Below are 7,756 nucleotides of genomic sequence, written 5' to 3'. Positions count from 1 at the left end.
GTTCCGTAACTTGCGTGGTTAATCTCAATCATATGAATAAAAGTAGAAGGAGAAGACATACCAACAGGTTTAACGCGACCTGCTTTTATGTCCTCATGATAAACAGGACATGTACGCCTCCAATGCCCAGTCTTGTGGCAATGATGGCATTCCATGTTTTCGGTCTTGCTCTTTGTCACGCCTGATGAGTTACTTGCCTCACCAGGCCCACTCTTACCTGATCCCGACTTCTTAAACTTCGGTTTGCCTACTGCTAGGCCTGGCTGAACTTTGCCCTTACCCTTGCCCTTGTTTGACACAACGAGAACATCCTGTTTCATGCTCCCACCGAACTTCATGTCCTTCTCGGTGCATACGAGGAGGAGTGCGAGTTCATGGGGAGTTTTCTTCAAATCATTCATATAGTAATTCGCTCTAAATTGCGAATAACCATCGTGGAGTGAGTGAAGTATGCGGTCAATAACAATGTTCTCGCTGATCTTACAATCAAAGGTCTCCAACTTCTCGACATTCTCAATCATCGAGAATGTGTGGGCTAACGGTTGGCCCTTTTCGAGTCTCGCATCAAAGAAGCGAGTGGTAAGCTCATAGGTCACGATTCTCGGTGCTTTTGAGAATTCCCTAGTGAGTGTAGTGAAAATGTTGTTTGCACTTTGAGCTATGAAGCGTTTCTGCAAATTGGATTCCATTGCAAAAATAAGTACGTTCTTTACCGCACCTGCTTCCATGGCGAAATCGTTATACTTGTCGATTTCGTTAATTTCACCGTGGGGCTGGGTTTGGTGGGATGGGCTCAATCGATATTTGAGCTTCCCATCAAGAATGGCGCATTCCGTAATGCCGCCTCCCGGTCCGTGAAGTTTGATCCATCATTCTTGGTCGAGTAGACTGATTCATCTGATCCATGAAGATCCGAAGCCAGGACTCACGGTCCAATGTGACACTTGGCATTGGGTCGTCCTCACGGCCAGCCATTATGTTATTAGCAGTTTAAATGTTCGTGTTCTACACTGAAAAAGGAAGAAAAACAAAACGAAATAAGCAACTCATCGAGGTGATTTAAGTCTATTTAAAATTCATTTTAAACATGTGGACTCTCGCACTTGCATAATTGATCTCCCTCAAGAATGATACAAGTGATCCCAAGACTCAATTTCTGTAAATTGATAAGCCAACTGTTTAGCTAATTCTTCCGGAAGAACTCTTGGTCGATAGATTTCCGTAAATCCTATCTATAGTCCACCACACCACAGGATCGCACGAGTGACCATAGTGTTGAGATAAAATAGGTCAATCGGTTCCAACTTACCCGACGTAGAAGGGGTCATATTATGCCTACCGACGAAGAAGGGACTCATTGGAGTTTGACCTATAAAGACCGTTCTCAATTTTTGTTTATACGAGGAAGATCCCATCAACTAAATTATAATTCATATTAAGTGAACGAATAACTAGCGTCTGCGTGAATGAATTAATTTGGGTGATGGCTTAAAAACGTGTGACATACGAATGTCAAAGAAAACTAACTCGTGACCTCTATATGTGTCAGTTTTCATGCAATTATTAGGTGGTTTGGTTTTTAGGCGGAAAATGATGCATACTATCATTACGATAAAATAAATAATTGAATGCAATACGTAAATAAAATTTCCTAGTGTGGCCTATCCTAATAAAAAGAATAAAATACAACTTTGGAATCCACCGTTGGACCCAAGAAGCTTGTCTTGTTGTTCCATCTTGATCCATGTAGCGGGAGTGAGCATCTGGTCTCCGTCTTTGGTCTTCTCAAAAATTACAATTAAAATTACAAAATATAAACCTAATTACATTCTAATAAAAACTGTAATTACAAGTGAAAAATCCAAAACGGAGATACGAGATCTCAAAATACAACCAAGACCGTGTTCCATCATTACGGTAACACGTTCTACTAAGGCCACACTAAGTTACAACCGTTTGCAAAAATAAATAAATACGTAATAAAAGGCATTCAAAGCATTCAACAAAACGATAAATAAATGCATCAACTAAAAACAAATTCATTCGTGACATAATTCCGTAATTATGTTAAATTTATCCAAACCACCTTTTAATGATTAAAATTCATGTGATAAAACGCTTCTATCAATATAATTTTAATCTAATACATCCGTTACTTTAAAATACGCTTTAAAATAACTTAATGGTACGTGTGTGAACCGTTTCACAATCATAGCGAGTGTACAATATCCGTATAAAGTACATATTAAGGCCAAAAGAAAATTTAAAGCAAAAAGAATAAATTTTCAAAGTCGCAGAACAAAAATCCCTCGATCCAGGGACATAAGTGCTCGATCGAGGAACAAGAGGGCTCGATTGACTGAACTGCAAGTCGATCGAGAGGGTTGCCAAACAGAAAATGCTCGATCGACTAAACTGGTGGTCGATCGAGTACCTTTATAAGCAAATCTACTCGATCGAGTACGAGGACAACTCGATCGAGCAGTAGGGTTTTGAAAAGGGGTCGATCGAGTACAACAGGGACTCGATCGAACAAAACAAGACAGAAAAAGCACTCGATCGAGTAGAAATACGCTCGATCGAATGCAAACATGGCTGAAAATTCAAAACCCTCGTGAAAACAGTTTGTCGAGACAAAAACAATTGCAATTTTGATCAAAAACGCATCAAAACAATTTAACAATTGACAAAACTTGACATGTTGCTATAATCTCCGTATAAAATAACAACATGTAAAAGAACAAATCGAAAAACAACCCTAGTAGTGTAAAAAGCCGCACGGTTTTAACAAAAACGCAACATCCGTGTATACAAGGCACGGATTTCGAGACAAACACAACCGTTTCAAAATCGTTTTATGAAAAACACATATAAAAATTTACGTGGCCTCGCTCTGATACCACTTGAGGGGTAATATCCGTATAAGACCCTTTAAATTAAGGACTATAACGTAAATTTAACATGCGATTATCGTCATAAATCATAAATACAATAGAGAAACGATAAGGAACAAGAATTAACCTCGGGTCCTTTATAGTGCGGCGTAAAGAACAGAAATCAACAGAGATTTCCTCCTAATTGTTGCACCCAAGATTTGTCCGAGATATGCCCTTGTGCTAGAAGTTGTTCTCTGATTGCCTTGCAATATTGAGAGAACTTGTTGTGAGGTTTTCGAGATGTGAGATCTAGGTTTCAGAGAGAAAATGTCTCCAAAACCCTAGTTTTCTGTAAAATGAAATTGTCTCGGTCAAAAGGAGAGGGAGTCTCTCCTTTTGTTAACCTCGGCCAGCCGTGGGTTTGCATGGGGAAGTGGGCTTCCACTTCCTCTTAATTTTACCTCGTGGACCGGCTCATAAATTGCTAAATGTATATGACGCGGTTTATTATAAATCGTCATCGGTTATCGGCTATTAAAACATCAACTAATAACACGGGTTAGTTGAAGTATTAATACATGTCCGACATGAGACGATATTGTATAATTAATTCAATATACATTAATTAAATATAAAACGCTTATATTTAATTTTACGAATTAACTGGTTAATTCGCCTTAGCCCATGATATCTAATCCGTATTAAATATAATATCTCAACATCACATTTTGACTAATTACTAGTCAAATAACTCGGACTAACTGGTTAGTCAGATTTGGCATCTACATGACTGTATTTTCATACCGTCACGTCTCTCAAACGTATCCTATAGGTGTGACTTTTAGGGACCAGTTGATCACCGCCATCTGTATGACAATAACGTCAAACTTATCTAGCAAGCCAACCGTTATTGATAAACGTGGATCAACTGATAATAATACCAAAAGTATGCCCTTTGATCCTTTTAGAGGTTTATAAGTCCTTGCACTAACTGTTAAGGACACCAACCCCAACATTTTTTTCGTCAATTTTTGTTATTTTAATCGAGTATTGCTACTGTTTTAAATTGTTTTCTTATGATGTAGGTGATTTAAATGCTTATATACTAATTGTTTGATTGATTAATTTGTGTTGTGTAATTTAGTTTGGTTTAATGAACTGTGCATAATTTTGATAATTTGATAGAGCCATTGAGGCAATAAGGTGATTTGGTTACTGTTGTATTATCTAGGATTTTGAGCTATGGGTTATTTAACTTATGTTGATTATTACTCCCTACGTCTCAATCGTTTGTTTACCTACCCCTCACAAAAAGAATTAAAAAGTAAACAAATGACTAGAGGGATGGAGTAATTTGAGTATTTGATTTTTCAAGGGTGGAAAGTATGGATGCATTTTATGAAATGCAGAGTTAAACCTTCCCTTGGGCTGGTCAGGATATGGGTTGGTGGTTATAACTTAGTTAATGTCATCAGAAGAGAATGGAAAGCATGATAGCAATAAGTTGTTGTGATGTTTTTATTATGAACGAGATTGTGCTAGATAAAATATCAAAGTATATTTACATCATGGAGCTATTATAAACTAGATAAAGAAAAGAACTTCGGACAACTTGCAAGCGCACTAGACAAACAGAAGAACCTAGGACAAACAAGTGTAGTGTCATTATTACATTGGAATTGACATTCCACGTCAATTAGCTCCTGGGATATTAAGCACATTGCTTTTCTCTAATAAGCTAATTGTATTGTGTCACTAGATTAGATAATACTATCCTGCTGTTGACACAACATTTCCTGGCATGTGCTTTATCTTATTTTGGTTTTGTGCAGGAGTCGTTCAAGCGACTAAAGGAAAAGGCGTAGTTTTGAAAGGTGTGAAGGAAGATCTGAAAGTTAGGTATGAGTTTCTGTCTCCTGCTTTTATTTCTTTTTTCATATAAAAGTAGTCTTGTTTAAGATCGATGTATGAATATAAGTCATGTTCACAATTATGAAATAAGTCGTATCACATGAAATTGGACCATTGGAAGCATACTAGGGCCTCAATTGAGTTTTTCCGTGCATATATATATATATATATATATATATAGCCAGAGTGAATGTCTTTAATGTGAACTCTGATATGCAAATGTTTTAATATTTCAATGCAAGTAAAGCAGACGATGGCTGAGCAGCTGTACAAACATGTAGATGGTGTGTGGAAAGGAGCTAAAGAAACATAATGTAAGTTGTTGCTTATTATGACGAAAAATTCAATGTCTGAGCAGACTATGGCTGAGCAAACGATGGCTGAGCAGCTGTACCGCAATGGCTGCAACATAATGTAAGTTGTTGCTTATTATGACGACAAATTCAATGTCTGATCATCAATCACTTTTAATTGACAAAGCCATGTTATTGGTTTAATTCTTGTCGAGTGGTTGTTTTAGTGTGCTCTTCACCGGCGATATCATCAGTCTTCGTTCTCATCACCTCGCGACATCAAACCCTAGCTGCTGCTGCTTCGTTCTTCGCTCTTTATTATTAGGTAATTAATCTTCCCCTATCATTTATATATTTATTCTCGATCATTTTATGTTTTATTTGAATATTTTACTGAAATGGTTTTTGATTTGTTTGTAATTTTGACTGAAGAATGAATTATAGGGTTATAATTTAATTGATAATCTAATTGGGGGTTTATTATTATACATTGCTATTATTGTATTACATGCATTTATATTCCTACTTTGACAGACTCTTACACTTACGGGTGTCAACGACGTGGTGCAATCTTCTGAGGGAAAGTCTACCAAAGCACTTGAACTCCATCATTTTGCTCAGGTATGAGTTATTTTTTTGGATAACATGATGTCTGTTTCATGTTCTGATTTATGGCTACATGGACACAATAGTTTCACAATTGTAGTCTGCAAATATGTTATTTCTGGTTAACTAAGCACCGTGTATATTCTGGAAGTAGTATGTGTGGATCTTTCTTATACGGTTGTTTAACATCTCTCAGGAATTCAAAAATGCTGGCACGTCTCCGTGTCTCCACCCATGTTCAGCAGCTATTGATCTTCTGGTAACTCATTATACCTTTAGATGCTATTCTTCATCTGTCTATCAGTAACTTGAGAGAAAATCGCTTAGTTTAATTTTCAATTACCCTCTTGTTGTGGAAAACATAGTTGTATATTCTCTGATGCTAATCCGTTAATCACTACTTTCGTAATGTTTCCATCAGTCTAGTTTGTATCCGTTAATCACTGCTTTGGTGCATTTTGGTATCTGCTTAAAGAACGTAAACATTTATTACTATTTTGCTCGCTATTCTAAATGTTGTGTGTAATAATCTACGCTTATTGGCTGCCTTAATCAGTTTTTTTACCCTATTCTGACAGGAGGATAGGATCACTGCGTTTATGAAAATGGAGGTAGAGTTGCTCTCTTACCTTGCATGAGAACAGTTCTTTGATGTTTGTATACTTTGACTATGTACCAATGTGGTATACGGAGTATGTAATTATGTAACATTGTGAGGCCATGTCTGACTGCCCCATTGTCATTAATATGCATTACAGGTTTTTCAAGACACCACGCCATATTCACAAGAAGAATTAGATGAGGTTCGGGACTTGTGGGCGAACTATTTTCTCAATATCTAGCCGTAGATAGCTAGCTAGCGTAATAATGTATTAGGTAGTTGCATTTTGAAAAACTGATTACATGATCTGCAAGACCATATGTTATGTTGGTTGGGATTTGTTATGCCCTTTGTTGTTGTTCGTTAGTTGTTGAATTCGGATGACGGAGACGGTTGCGTTGTATGTTGATTGGGATCGGTTTTTATTAATTGAAATCGATCATTTTGGTTGAATGGCAGTTGGCATGTTTTGTATTAATGTTTTGGCATTCAAATTGGTGTAATGCAATATGAATTGGCCTGCTCTTTTCAAATTTTTTTAAAAAAAAAACAATATAAAGGACAGCGGATTTATAAAAGTTCGATGTAATTCTAGCTTCAAAGGACATGGGCTTTCTATAAAAATCTGATGTACATTACACATATGGACATCGGATTAATGTTAAAATCTGATGTTCATTACTCATATGGACATCGGATATATTTAAAAATCCGATGTGCATATATTAATGGACATCGGTTTAAAGTCCCATGTCCATTACACCCCATATGGACGGGACTGAACTCTACATCGGCCTATAATCCGATGTCCATGTGTCTAGAAGTCCGATGTCTTTCATGATTTCTGTAGTAGTGATGTATCGTTTAATAAATTTGAAAATGTTATTCGTAGCTTAAACGTACAAGTTCCTTTTCTTGAGTTAGTCGATCAAGTGCCTGCTTATATGAAATTCATGAAGCAACTCTTATCAAAAAAGAAGTCACTTGAAATTGTGCACACTGTCGCACTCATTGAGGAATCATGCTCTTATTTGACCCATACTGCATCCCTTAAGCTAGAAGACCCGGGTAGTTTTTCAGTCCCATGTAATATTGGCACCTTTCCTATTGAAAAAGCCTTATGTGACCTAGGAGCCAGTAATAGTGTAATGCCCTTGAGTCTTGCTAGGAAATTAAAGTTGAATAGGTTTGCAGTCACGAACATGACAGTACAGATGGCTGATCGCTCTACGGTCCAACCAATAGGAGTCTTAGAGGACATTCCCGTGAAAATAGGGAAGTTCTTCTTCCCTGTTGACTTCGTATTACTTGATATGCCCGAAGATGCCCACATTCCTATTATTCTAGGTATACCATTCCTGTACACTGCTGGTGCAGTTATTGATGTTGGTTCGGGTACTTTGACCTTTAAGGTAGGGAAGCACTCCATTGTCTTTGCCCAGACGGCTAGGAAGAAAGACCCCATGTGG

General features: G+C 37.2%; 1 long non-coding RNA gene across 2 annotated transcripts; it reads left to right on the top strand.

Annotated features, from left to right (window-relative positions):
- The first annotated feature begins 4,744 nt into the window (after window positions 1–4,744).
- LOC141626321 (uncharacterized) lies at window positions 4,745–6,740 on the top strand. 2 transcript variants are annotated; one of them, XR_012535918.1, is made up of 7 exons: window positions 4,745–4,775; window positions 5,038–5,201; window positions 5,308–5,405; window positions 5,615–5,701; window positions 5,883–5,945; window positions 6,265–6,297; window positions 6,445–6,740. It is a non-coding gene; the product is annotated as an uncharacterized LOC141626321 (long non-coding RNA). The 2 variants fall into 2 exon arrangements; XR_012535917.1 differs by having other exon boundaries at window positions 4,751–4,775; window positions 5,035–5,201.
- Window positions 6,741–7,756: the final 1,016 nt, after the last annotated feature.

Source organism: Silene latifolia, chromosome Y, assembly GCF_048544455.1.
Source record: "Silene latifolia isolate original U9 population chromosome Y, ASM4854445v1, whole genome shotgun sequence".
In the NCBI taxonomy this organism is placed as follows: Eukaryota; Viridiplantae; Streptophyta; class Magnoliopsida; order Caryophyllales; family Caryophyllaceae; genus Silene; species Silene latifolia.
Note: the sequence above shows the minus strand (reverse complement) of the source record. Positions and strands in the feature narration are given on the sequence as shown.